Source organism: Cololabis saira, chromosome 1 (assembly GCF_033807715.1).
Source record: "Cololabis saira isolate AMF1-May2022 chromosome 1, fColSai1.1, whole genome shotgun sequence".
Lineage (NCBI taxonomy): Eukaryota > Metazoa > Chordata > Actinopteri > Beloniformes > Belonidae > Cololabis > Cololabis saira.
Genome location: NC_084587.1, coordinates 45,080,017 through 45,094,798, shown reverse-complemented (window position 1 = coordinate 45,094,798; position 14,782 = coordinate 45,080,017).

The following is a 14,782-nucleotide window of genomic DNA, read 5'->3' as shown; positions in this document are numbered from 1 at the left end:
GGAATTTGGAGCAAGAAATTGAACAGTACAGCATGACTGTCCATTTACTTGGAGCGGTATCTTCTCCCAGTTGTGTATGCTACACTCTACAAAAAACAGCTGATGAAAATCAAAAGAGCTTTCCAGCAGAAGTAACTGACACAATCAAAATACATTTCTATATGGATGATCTTTTGAAAGGTTTGCCTTCTGAAGAAGATGCTATGCTCATGGTCAAGAATCTCACAGCTATCTGCAAGCTAGGAGGTTTCAGTTTAACAAAATGGATTAGCAATAGTCACAAAGTGCTACTGGACATTTCAGAAGACCACAGGGCCAAGAACTTAAAGGAGTTGAATCTTGACAGGGACAAGTTACCAGTTGAACTACAATGGACTACAATGGTGCATTGAAACAGACACATTCAAGTTCAAGTTTAACATCCGTGATCAACCCCACACAAGGCGTAGAATGTTATCTATGATCAGTTCCGTCTATGATCCTTTGGAGTTTTTGGCTGAATTCACAATTCCAACTAAAAGGATTTTTTTCAAAACTTGTGTCGGTTGAAATGTGGTTGGGATGATCCAATACCATTTCAACAGAAATTGAAGAATTGGTTGGAAGATCTTGAAAGAGTGGGACGTTTAATGATCAGCATATGTCTGAAATCTAAAGACTTTCAATCACATCACTTCTCAGATGCCAGTGAGAATGCATATGGCACTGTCACCTACATCAGGTTACAAAATAACCAGAAGGTTCATACTGTGTTCATACTTGGCAAATCCAGAGTGTCCACTAAAGCAGGTGACTATTCCTCGCTTGGAACTGACAGCTGCCATTCTTGCTATTAAAGGGGACAAGATGCTAAGAGCAGAACTACAGCTTCCGTTGGAAAAGTCACAATTCTGGACTGACAGTACTTCAGTACTAAAATACATCAAAAATGAGGACAAAACGTTCCAAACATTTGTTTCGAACAGAATAGCAACCATTAGAGAAGCCTCAGACATTGAACAGTGGATATACGATCCTACGGCACAAAACCAAGCACTCACTCACTCACTCACTCATCTTCTCCCGCTTATCCGTTACCGGGTCGCGGGGGCAGCAGCCTCAGCAGGGATGCCCAGACTTCCCTCACCCCAGACACCTCCTCCAGCTCTTCCGGGGGGAGTCCGAGGCGTTCCCAGGCCAGCCGAGAGACATAGTCTCTCCAGCGTGTCCTGGGTCTTCCCCGGGGTCTCCTCCCGGTGGGACATGCCTGGAACACCTCCCTAGGGAGGCGTCCAGGAGGCATCCGGTACAGATGCCCAAGCCACCTCAGCTGACTCCTCTCAATGTGGAGGAGTAGCGGCTCGACTCCGAGCTCCTCCCGGGTGACCGAACTCCTCACCCTATCTCTAAGGGAGCGTCCAGCCACCCTGCGGAGGAAACTCATCTCGGCCGCTTGTATCCGCGATCTTGTCCTTTCGGTCACTACCCAAAGTTCATGACCATAGGTGAGGGTAGGGGCGTAGATTGACCGGTAAATCGAGAGCTTCGCCTTTCGACTCAGCTCCCTCTTTACCACGACGGTCCAGTACATCGACCGCATTACTGCGGACGCTGCACCGATCCGCCTGTCAATCTCACGCTCCATTGTTCCCTCACTCGTGAACAAGATCCCGAGATACTTGAACTCCTCCACCTGAGGCAGGACTTCTCCACCCACCCGGAGAAGGCATGCCACCCTTTTCCGGTCGAGAACCATGGCCTCGGTCTTGGAGGTGCTGATTCTCATCCCTGCCGCGTCGCACTCGGCCGCAAACCGCCCCAGCACATGCTGGAGGTCCCGGTCTGATGAAGCCAACAGGACAACATCATCTGCAAAAAGCAGAGATGAAATCCTGAGGTTCCCAAACCGGATCCCCTCCGGCCCCTGGCTGCGCCTAGAAATCCTGTCCATAAAAATTATGAACAGGACCGGTGACAAAGGGCAGCCCTGCCGGAGTCCAACATGCACCGGGAACAAGTCTGACTTACTGCCGGCAATGCGAACCAGACTCCTGCTTCGATCATACAGAGACCGGACAGCCCTTAGTAGAGGGCCCCGGACTCCATACTCACTCAGCACCCCCCACAGAATGGCACGAGGGACACGGTCAAATGCCTTCTCCAGATCCACAAAACACATGTAGACTGGTTGGGCAAATTCCCATGAACCCTCGAGCACCCTGCGGAGGGTATAGAGCTGGTCCAGTGTTCCACGACCGGGACGAAAACCGCATTGTTCCTCCTGAATCCGAGGTTCGACTATCGGCCGTAATCTCCTCTCCAGTACCCTGGCGTAGACAAAACCAAGCAGTTTCTGAAAAAACTGGAAAATGAGTGGGCAGCACACCTATTGGACACAGACATTGCTGATGACTCAGAAGTTAAAAAGAACTTCACAGTGAATGCTCTTGTCATTGAAGATGTGTCAAACATCACACATAAGCTGATTACAAAGTTCTCCTGTTGGAAAAGGTTGAACGTTGCAGTGAGTTGGGTCCACAAGTTGAAAATGATTTTGTTGGCTTTAAGTCTGAAAAGGAAGCAGCTGATTTCTGCAAATACCACTGATGATAGGCGTCAGCTGGCTGACATCAATTTGGAGATGCAGAAATTTAAAGCCACATTAGGAGGACAAAGGCTGTCTGCAGATGATCTCGTTGAAGCTGAAACCTCTATTGTTCGCTTCAGCCAAAGGGAAATATTTCACAATGAGATTGTTGCACTGTCATCGTCTGGAAAATCTAAAGTGAAGAAAGAGAAAACCATCTATAAACTCAATCCAGTTTATGAAGGAGGTATTTTAAGAGTTGGAGGACGGCTAAACAAAGCTTCCATGCCTGAATATGCAAAACGCCCACTCATTCTAGCCAAAGACTGACATATTTCTACTCTTATACTACGTCATATTCATGAGCAACTGAGCCATGTAGAAATCATGTACTCTCTAATCTAAGAGAAAGATATTGGATTACAAGCGCTAATTCAGCAGTGAGAAAGGTAATTGCTGAATTTTACGTCTGTAGGCGTTACAGAGTTAAGGTGGGCGAACAAAAAATGGCAGAACTACCCGCAGAGAGAATTGTTCCTGATCTCACACCGTTCACAAATGCTGGTGTGGATTATTTTGGCCCATTTGATGTAAAGAGAGGTTGTAACATTGTAAAGCGCTATGGAGTACTTTTCACTTGCATGGTAAGTAGAGCAATCCATCTGGAAGTAGCTTACTCGCTTGACACAGACTCATGCATCAATGCGCTGAGAAGATTTATCTGCCGTCGAGGACAAGTTTCTACCATGAGGTCAGACAATGGAACTAACTTCATGGGAGCTGAAAGAGAACTTAGAGAAGCTCTGGCTTCATTGGATCAGGACAAAATACAAAGGACTATGCCACAGTTTCAATCCTCCTGCCAGGTCCCATCATGGTGGTACTGTATATGGGAACGAATCATACATATGGTCAGGAAAGTTCAGCAGTGTTTGGACAGTGAAGGATTTCACACTGTGTTATGTGAAGCAGAGGCCATACTAAATGATCATACTATTAGAAAGTTGTCTGATGATCCAAATGACCTTGAGCATGCGCGGATTAATGCACAGGCTTCCCTAGGCTGCAGCCTAGGGGCCCCACGTGTGGAGGGGCCCTTGGATTGGTCAGACTATTTTTTTTTATGTAAATACACTACAATGGTATAAAAAAAAGCACTGATTGGGCAAACATGGGTCACTTCTATCCAATCAGCTCATTGATTTGATTTGTCGTTCTTCCGTTACAATGCTGTCGCCTGTCAATCTAAAGGCTGATTTATGGTTCCGCGTTACAACAACGCAGAGCCTATGGCGTAGGGGACGCAGCGACGCACACCGTACGGCGCAAGCTCTGCGTCGATTTAACGCGGAACCATAAATCAGGCTTTACAGAGGCAAAATGTCCGACAAGAAACTCAGTGGCGCTCAGAAACAAGTGCAGGGGGAGAAAGAAAAAAGAGACAAGCAATTATTAATGAAGATTCCAAAGCTAACATGGTATTTTAAGTCTGGTGGGTGACACACAGACATAGAAGAAGAAAAAACAAGCAGATGGCAACTGAACCGGTTCAGAGCAACAGACTTTTTTTGACTTTACCTGTTACCAATGCCAGTGGGGAGCGTTCATTTTCAAAATTTGTACTTGTAAAGAATAAACTGAGATCCACAATGGGCCAAAACAGACTCAATCTCGCGTCTTTGATGAACATTGAGAGTGATATTCTTAGAAAACTGGATTTTACCAGCCTCATCAAAGACCTCTCATCCAGGAAAACAAGAAAGAGAGCCCTGTGTAAGTAAGTTGTGTTTATTTACTGGGCTGCAGTTCTGTTACATTGCTGTCACACACACACACACACACACACACACACACACACACACACACACACACACACACACACACACACACACACACACACACACACACAGGTGCTGCTGTATTACAGTTTTTGTTGAAATTGTATTACTCTGCCCCACTGCTTGATGTGTGTGTGTGTGTGTGTGTGTGTGTGTGTGTGTGTGTGTGTGTGTGTGTGTGTGTGTGTGTGTGTGTGTGTGTGTGTGTGTGTGTGTGTGTGTGTGTGTGCAGATGTACTTTAAATAGTTTCTGTAGTATTTTTGTTACTAAAGGCTGTTATAGTAAATGAGTGCTACTGCCATGTGCACTGTTACACATGGCACAAGATTCTTTTTTTTTGGGAGAACATGATGCATAAGGGGGGCCCCAGAGAAAAAATAGCCTAGGGGCCCATGACTACCTTAATCCTCCTCTGACCTTGAGCCATTATCACCAAGTCACCTTCTCTTGACGAGGAAAACCAATGGAATAAAGAAAAAATAAGTTTCTCACCTGTAGATATTGTTGTTGTCGATTCAAGCACCTTGTGGATCCTGGATACTTGGAAAGATATTGCAGACATTTCCTCATCGGAAAGGACTGGTTCGTTCTGTTCCCCTACAGACCAAAACCAGCATAATTATATATATATAATACCAGTAACAAAGATTTGTCTTCTTTGTGAAGCAACTGACTAATAAGGAATAATGGAAACCATATTCATGGGCAAGGAAAGCAAAAAAAAGGTTACATAAGCACCAATACAGTTCCCATATGGGTTACTCCATGCAAGGCAGCAACAGCTTGAGTATTTTGGAACCTCATCTGGGACTAGTGTCTTGCCCACAATGGCCCCACACAGGCCCCAAAAGGGGGACAATTGCTGGATGTTTTAAGATTAATCTAAAAACAGTTTATGCATCTTCATTCATTAACATTATCCCATGTTGCAAAATAAACTGCTGACATTGCTGTTCCCTGCTCAAAATAGCATGTTTAATTCGATTCAGCTATATTTATCGCACCAAATCCTGACAAAAGTCATCTCAAAGTACTTCAAGAATACAGGTCAATTTATTCCAAATTTCTCTAATTGTTACAAAGTCAAAGCCATGGCAATAACCGCCTCGCTACGGAAACCAGATGAAAAACCCTTTAACACCTGCTTGTAGCAACTTTCATAAATACCTTTCAGTATCAGCAAATGCTAGTCATAGAAAAGGGAAGGAGCTTTCCGAAAGTGCCCACTGTGATATTCAGGGACCTTCAGGAACCTTTATTGACATTTTAAGGACACTGTGGTTTTAAGGGGAAAAAAAGATGATGCGTTCTAAAGAAACTTCTTGATGGAAGTTCAGAGTTCACAGTAGGAAGGTTCAAATGCAGCTCTGAAGCTGCTCCATGTTGGTCGAAAAGAGGCATTTAAAGCACAAATCTGAATGTGGAATTAACATTTTGCGAGTTTTTAATATTCAGTAAGATAAATAAGGGTAACATGAGGATGTTTAAATTTACAATTCCACAAATACATTTCATGGAGCACATTCACTCAGGTTTTGCCAAGTGTGTGTCATTTCAAAATTAGATTGGCAATATATGATGGATGATCTTTGGCAACATTTTTTTTGGATGGGGTAATGGTCTGTGTAATAGAAAAGAGAAACTATACAGCGAGTGACAGAACTGGTGCTGCTCATTTTTTACCACTCACATAATTAATTTCACACAAACACACCATGGCACTGATAGGATGTTGAAATATGAACTCCAGCTTGTTATTGTCTCGGTAAATCCACCATTAAATTGTTTGTCAGTCTCTTTCGCCTTTCAATCACATTCTCAAAGCAGCTCACCTCCATCTTCTCTCGCCCTCCTGCTTCCCCACGTATCTCACTCTCATCTTCCGGCTATTCTCTATTCCCTCTGTCTGTTCATCTGTCTGTTTGAGACCCGCGTGCACACACAGCCATAAATATTCGCCTTCACACATAAGCAGCCACACACACCCTTCCAAATCCCAGCAGCACTCTCAGCTCATATCACATCCACCGGTCCTCGCAGACATTGAAATTTGTAATCTTTGCGGTGCTTCATCTCATATCATCACTCAGCATCCCCCCATATCACAAAGTCTCTTGCTGCTAATTGTTGTTTTCACATCACCATGACAAAAGTACTGAGTCAGAAATCTTATGTTTCACTTAAATTTTGCTGATGGTTATGATGACAGGAAAATAAGACAGTGAAGACTTGTGATATGCAGGCTTTGTGTGTCTACTGGCATGAACTCACATTTGCAGTTGGGAAGACAATGGTGACCCTCGCTGCAGTCCTACTGGACCAGTGTCAGTGCAACAGGATATTGGCAAAACTGCAATATAAACAGTAAACATGACAGTGATAAAACTGCAATCATTGAATGCGTTATACTGCATCCCTTACTGTTTAATGCAGTTCTGTACACCCACATATCTTATAGTATATCACCATATCATCAATGTCCTTTTTTGATGTTAAAGTTTTTGAATATTAAAAACTATATATCCCAATGAGACCTCATTTCACATGGAGCTGAAGGACCTCCGAATGATCTCTGACAACGGAAATGAGTTTGGCCAGAGTCTATGTGGTGCTATAATAAGACAATATACAAAACCACCTGTTCCCATCACTTCCCCCCACATGAAACATTCCACATCGTTTAAAAAAAATTGAAATTGAAAATGCGGGTATTCTTAATCGACTGGCTGTGATGATGAAAGTTCTTGTAAATATTTTTTTTTTGTTTCAAAGTAACAGTCCAGTAAATCAAAACCAAAAGGTATTCTTTGTGTTGCAATAATCCAAAACTGTTGAAACTCGGCCCTAACAATCAGTACAACCTTCTTTGGTAGCACAACATACATGTTCACATTTTCTCCATAAGGGGGTGTAAAAGCACGATCTCTGATTAAGATCAAATTTTTAAACCTGTTACACCTTTAACGGGTTGAAATTGTAGAACATGAGGTCAGGTGGCTGACATTTCCAACTTGTTGCTTTACATCCAATATAATTTCATTTTTAAACATTATAGGCTCGTTCATGTCACCATTTGAAAATAATGTACCAATGTTAAACCAACTGGCCAGCAGCGAGTGCTATTGTCTTTGCTCATATTGGAGTTCATGTTGATTAAATGTGAATTGATATTCTTAACTTATGGTCTCAAATGAATTATGACTCGTTAAAATGTTTAAAAATTACAGGCCAGTGACAAGTGTAGGTTCTCCTCTTAAAGGCTCTATGAACAATATTTTCTTATCTACTAATTCAAATTTCAAGAAACTTAACTTAATAAGTCTCTCTGATTTCATATTATTATATTAAAGTTATGAAATCTCTTGGCATGTTAAACTATAGTATTATATTGTAATATATAATAGTATGGTGATATCATTTGGTTATATGTTATAATATTTTATACAAATTATGTTATATTAGGATATTACTATATTTATTATGCTATATTTATATGATATCATGCTACACCACTCTATATGAAAATTGTTTATTTGTTCACTCTCGAATCAATATTCTCAATTTATGTACCTATTTTCATCACCTTATTTACACTCAAACACGGCACGCACGCACGCACGCACACACACACACACACACACACACACACACACACACACACACACACATACTGATGCTGTCTTTTGTCATCGTTTGCACTGTATGTTAATAAAAAAAAAAAAAAAAAAAAAATTAAGTCTCTCTGATGATTTTTCTATATCTGACATCATCTATAGGAGTTATTTCTAAAGCCAACAGTGGATTGTTATTGCTGCAAAACTGCTTGGACCCCAAAAATCACCACCCCAAATGTGTATTATATAATTACTTTAGTTTTTTTTTGTTTTGTTTTGTTTCATCTTATACTTTACACACACGTCCTGTGATAGACTGCCAATCTGTCCAGGGTGTACAGCTTGCCCAAAGAGAGTTACAGGCTACAGCTGGTCCCTGTGAACCTGAATGGAAATAAGTATGTGAGGAAATGGATGGATGGACTTTGCACATTGTTTTATTATCTACTGAGTCAGTCCCCCGAATACAAAACATATGTTCTGACTTTTTGTTTTCCTTAGTAAGAGAGTTCAAGTGCTGTGTAATCAAAGCTTCACCTGCTTGATATTTTTACTCAGCATCATGGAAAACTCTAGTTTCCACTCTAACATTATCTAAAGTACATTAACTGAGCAACTTTCTTCTGAAACCTCCTGTGTGTAGTTGTCTGTACAGTAGAGCGCTCTTAAATAGCTTCTTTTTTTCTATCGTCTGCATGAGTTTGGATACTTGAGTTGCACATCAACCTATACGGTAGACCAGAGTCATCCCAAAACCATCCAATACATGGAACTGAACAAAATTGCTATTTAGATTTTTTTTTGCAAATTAAAACTTTAATTTAGGCTGTCCACTCAAGTGTAGCTGTGGGAAAAGGTATAAAACTGTTTGATTATGTCAAGAGAAGCGTAAATACACTTGAAAGGAAAGAATATGAGTTGAACTTGAAATTATTCATTTTTTTAAAGACTGCATGATGTCTTCAGGAGCAGACACATAGACACATCAGTAACTGTTTTAAAATAACTGTAAAGTAAATGTACCAGAAGATGTATTGCAATGTGTTTATGATAAGTCATGGACGGTCAAATACATGTGCTTTGAAGCTTTAAATAAAATCTGTGGATCAGATTATATTTCTGTTACATTCATCAATAGAGATTATTGTAAATACATAACTCAGTGCCCAATCATGCACATTTATGCTGTTAAGAATCCTTACAGGACCTGCTTGTCCAGCAGATGGCACTGTGGGACCTAGGAATCATCAAAAGGGAACTTTCCCCACAACACTCAGACCTGACGATGCTGCCTCTCATTCAACAAGCCCCACATAAGAGCTGCAGAGAGAGGAGGAAAGAGCTGAAACTGAGTCATTTTGTCTCACTCGTTGCACATTTGCTTACGCATCAACAGTTTTCGGTTCTATTCACCAGCATGTGAGAGATGTGGATATTTTTGCACTCATCATTCTGGCAGTGAACATGTGAGTGAATATGCATCAGTGTGGGCAGCGTGGACGTCGCCTTGTGTTCTGCACGGGTCTATTTGCATGTGTGTGTGTGTGTGTGTGCGTGTGTGTTTGCTGCACTCTTACCATCTAATAGATATCCCCATCCAGTGTGCCATTTAGAATTGGAGAACAGCCAGTTGTTTGCTCACCCTTCTTCTCTCTCTCTTTGCACAATTGGATTAGTGCAGAGTGATAGAGACTAAAGACAGAGTCTCACTGCTGCAGCCAGTTTATTGGCCTCATGCCATATCATATAGGCACATGCACACAAATACATATCATGCCACTTTTGGAATTGCAACCCCATGCTAAGCTAGCCACTTTGATATCCAAATGGTTTATTCACTGCATGCATACTCATGGAGGCACTGTTTTTTTATGTGCAGTTGTGTGACTTGTGTTGGAACACCAAAAGACAGTTTAGTTGTGAATGCACAAAGCCCCACCAAGACGTTACAATTGGTCTTCAAAACTGACTGCAACAGGAGAGTGCCAAAACGTGCAGTTCCTTAAATAGTGACAGGGGGCCAGCTCCAAACGTGAGTCCAAAAAGTGTAAAAAAAAAAAAAAAAAAAGAAGACAGATTTAGGCCTAGTTACAAAAAGAAAAAAATATTTTGGCCCCCATAACTAGATTTCTCATCCACGACAACTGTTACATCATCACTTACCACTGTATTTAACCACAAATGTATGCATAATTAGGGGTGTGCATTTTGTTTTTAATGACAATGAAATTGCAGTTTATGTGGTCAAATGTCTAGCTACAGTACTTCAGCTACTGAGCCCTAGATTTCTGAATAAAGACATAACAAATTTGAGAGTGCTAGCAGGAGCTAGCCAGAAGCTTGCAAGCCAGAGCGCGAGCTTACCTTTGCAATCACACATCAGCTAGCAGCTAGGGGGCAAGTTCTGCTGGGGGTTCCAGCCAAGCTCACCTGGACTTCTAGAGGTCCTCACTTCAGTTCCAGGAGTCCTCATTTCAGATTTTGCGACCAAAAGAACATTTGAAACAAGGGTAGGTGGACAGTTTTGATCCAAAGTTATTGTCCATCATAGAACATCATGAAGTTATCTAAGGTGAAGTATTACCTTTGTAATTTTTGCATTAACCAGGGTGAGACAGAGCCATCTCCTGCCACTATCACATCTACCAGAGCTCAGAAAAGTGGCCTCCAAAGAGTTACGTAACACATGTTTCATAAAGTTATTTAAAAACATATAAAAGCCTCATAAATTTGCAACAGTTTGATTGCAACCTGATCTACGACTGTATACAGATCATGCACTAATAAAAAGATCCTCAAAAGAGAAAGACATGTGGGGATGTATCAATTCACACTTTTTTTTTACAAACAATTGTGCAAGCTGTATATTCTGGGTTGCTCAAGGCGTACATTATATATTTTAATTTGTTCAATTACAACATTTTGGAGGATATTATGGATCAGCTAAATTCCTCTCCTTTTGTCTCAATATTTTACTCACAGTTTTCTTCAAGAAGGTTTTACCCCTCTTGGCATCAAATAGTGAACTCACCCCTTTTGTCAGTTGTTTTCCCCCAGACCTTGAAGACAGCAGTCAACAAACTACTGCTAAAAAATATCAGTCTGGAAAAGTGGCTAATACAATATTACAGACACATCTCAAATCTTCCATTCATCAGTAAGGTTATTGAAAAAGCTGTGTTTCACAGATAAATACCTTCTTAAGTCTGACCAACTGCTTTGACAGGACAGGGACTTTTTTGTGTCAATACCTTACCTTACATCAGAATCAACAAAAATTATACGTGGAGCTCCCCAAGGTTCCATCCTAGGACCTCTTCTATATAAAATCTACATGCTTCCGCTAGCTCAGATAATAATAATAAACAACAAGATAAGTTACCATAACTATGCAGATGACACACAACTTTACATTACAATGGCACCAGGTGAAAATGAGCCCATACAAATATTGAGTAGATGCATGGGACAAATCAATGAGTGGATGTGCTATAATTTTCTTCAGTTGAAAAAAAAACCAAAAAAAACTGAAGTAGCTGTCTTTGGATCAAAGGAAGAACATTTATAAGTTAGTACACAGCTTCAGGTATTACAGCTACAAACCACTGATGGTTTGTAGCTGGATGTGGTCATGGACTCAGACCGGCAACTTCAGATACATTAAGATAATTATAAACTCTGCCTGCTATCATCTGAAGAACATCTCCAAGACCAAAGGACTAATGTCTCAGCAGGATCTTGAGATCTTGAATCCTGTATACATACATCTACTGATGCCTAATCTGGACACATCTTCAATGAAATCATTGGATGTTTCGGGTCTTTCAACATCATACGCCCTCCTCCAGGTGAGCCACCCAGGGCTCATCAGACCCCAGCTTGTGTCCAGATGGCTAACTAGCTACCATGACTCCATGGCTCCCCTATGTCGAGCCAAAGCCATCTTATGGCTCTCTCTGCTGCAAGGAACGGGCTGAAAGTCCTCTGCATTCAACCTCCACAGGGAAACACCTTGCTCTCCAGCCAGCCTGCTGGCAGTCCCTGACCAGTCCTGCGTATTTGGAGAGCTCCCATTGAAAGGCTTCTTCCAAGCAATCTTCCCACGAGACTGTTAGGTTCAGCAACACCTCCTGCTTGGTGGACTCAGACACAAGGACAATGTCTGACAATGTCTGGTCACAGCATTGTGACTATATTGCAGTCACACGGCTGGGGAACTTCAGCTGAGTTGGTTTGTCTCTAGCTTTGACAAAGGCAATAGTTTTCTTGGAGAGTCGGAACTGCTTTGCTCACGCCAGTTCTGCGCTGGTGACTTCAGTAAGGGTCTTGAGGACTTGGTCATGCCTCCACCTGTACAAACCTTCCCCAAGTGCCCTTTTACAGCAACTGAGGATGTGTTTCAGGGTTCTTCGCTTGGACCATAGTGGGCATGCTGGTGTCTCTGCTATGCCCCATATGTGTAGATTTGATGGGCTCAAAAGCATGTCATACACTGCCTAGATGAGGAATTTGATGAGGCTCAGCTTTCCAAAGCTCAGCCCAGATCACTTTCCTTTCAACCACATTCTCTCACCACATCCAAAAACCCTGTTGCTTCATTCCCACTGCTTTGCAGGTTCTCGTCTCCTCCACTACTGCTCTCACCTCTTCCTGAACAGTTGTCACCCTTCCTTCCCCCTGGTGTTCATTTGGGGAAGAAGAAAGACAATCGCAGTTTGTGTTCCTGTAGAGTGCAATGCTGCTCTCTCTTTTGTGCTCCTTGGTAATCCAAGCCATCTCCTGAGGTTTTGCTGACTTTCCTCTCCAAGTCCAAGTCCCTCCAAGACCTCTCTCAACTGTAGAGATAGGGACCGGGTAGACAAGGAGGGGCCATAGGATCCTGGGGAGAATGCCATGTTGGTAGACCCAGGCTTTCTACTTAAAGGGAAAGTTCGTTTTTTTACAACCTGGACCTTATTTCTGGCATTTTTTATGGTTGTATACTCACCCAGGCAAGTTTGGTGTCATTTGGAGTCCTTCGGAAGATATTAGGGTTTTTTTTGCGAGCCGCTTCTCCATATAACGGTAGTGAACGGGGCACCGCTGGACACAGACGATGCAGCGTCTAAATAACACATGATTGCCGCGAAACTCTTCATTTCTTTTATGAATCACTAGATCTGCTTCCAGGACCTGTTGTCTTCATCCGGGGTTGTCTGTGTAATAAATAAATCAGTTTGTAAACAAGACCTCTGACCTGCATAACGTCATCTCTGTGCGCGCATCCCGGACACAGCTCTGTGTACAGCTGGAGTTCGCTACTGTTAGTTTACTGTTAGTTATTTGAAACATGTCTGAATATTTGTCAAATTCTGAGGTTGTGGACGACGACTTTGAATATGATGGACGTCCTTACCGTTTTGAGCCAGAGTATACGGCTGAAGAGCTCACTGAACGGAGGACAGAGTGCGCGCACAGAGATGACGTCATGAGTTCAGAGGCCTTATTTTAGTTTATAAATCACTGAAGGGTTTATGGCCAAATACATCAGAGACTTGTTGCTATAGCAACCACCTAGACCTCTCAAATCTTCTGGTTCAGGTCTGCTCTTTATCCCCAAAATCAGAACCAAACATGGAGAAGCAGCATTCAGCTTCTATGCTCCACAGATCTAGAACAATCTCTCAGAAGACTGTAGGAACGCTGAAACCCTCAGTTCATTTAAATCAAGGTTAAAAATGAATTTGTTTACAGCTGCCTTAAATTGAATTGTAAAACTATTCTGAATTTAACTCTAAACAGTGTTCATTTCAGTACTACTACTTCTAGCTTAAGTCTAACTTTTCAAACTTTTCTTTCTTTTTTTCTGCACTTTTTCTTTTTCTTCTTTTCCTCTCTTTTTCTTCTCTCATCAGTGGGAGCCCTCTGCATCAGGGGTTCTGCTGGCTCTGGCCGCATTGACGTCGGCTGGGGGTCCGCCATACTCGTGCAGATTGCTGCCTTTTGGAAGGCGATGGTGGACTATGTTTCCCCTCTTGGGTTGGGGTCGGCCTCCTATTGATAGGCGAGATGGCTTGGGTGGCTGCACCCTCCTGTTGTAGAGGGCTCCACATGATGGTGTTTCCTCTCTGATCCCTCCGTGCTCAGCCTTATGATATGTTAATCAGTGCTGTGTGAGGGGGCAGTTCATTGTAGGGGTTGGAATTCAATGTGTGTTTGTTATATGTGCATGTACAGTATGTCGGGTCTGCCGGGGGGCTCTAAATATGTAAAGCACTTTGTGCTACATTTTTTACATTTAAAAAGTGCTTTAGAAATCAAGATTTATTATTATTTACTTTTCATGTTTTCAGTATGTGAGGCACCTTGAATGGCCTTGTTGCTGAAATGTGCTACTGCCTACCCCTAAACTTGCCTTCTTTTTTAAAAGGGTGCTTGTATTGCTTTCCTGCCTTTTTAAGTTCCCTTTCTTCTCTTAACTATTTTAAACAGAAACAGTAGGGTAATTGAGAAAAAAACAGTAAAATATATTGGGTTCATACTGTCTGAAAAGACAGGAAGAGTCTCCTGTACTGTTTTAGGGTGGAAAGGACCTCATCTGCCGCATTTGCCAGATGAGGTTCTTCTTCTTTGCTCTCTAATATTGAGTTGAAACACATTTAGATTTAGCTTTTTATTTCTATTTTGAATTGTCTTTGTAACAAACTTGTAGGCCAGAGGGCACCCAGAACATGTCCAGAGTGGCACTGAATTCTTTTCCTCCAAAACTTGCACAGATGATGGG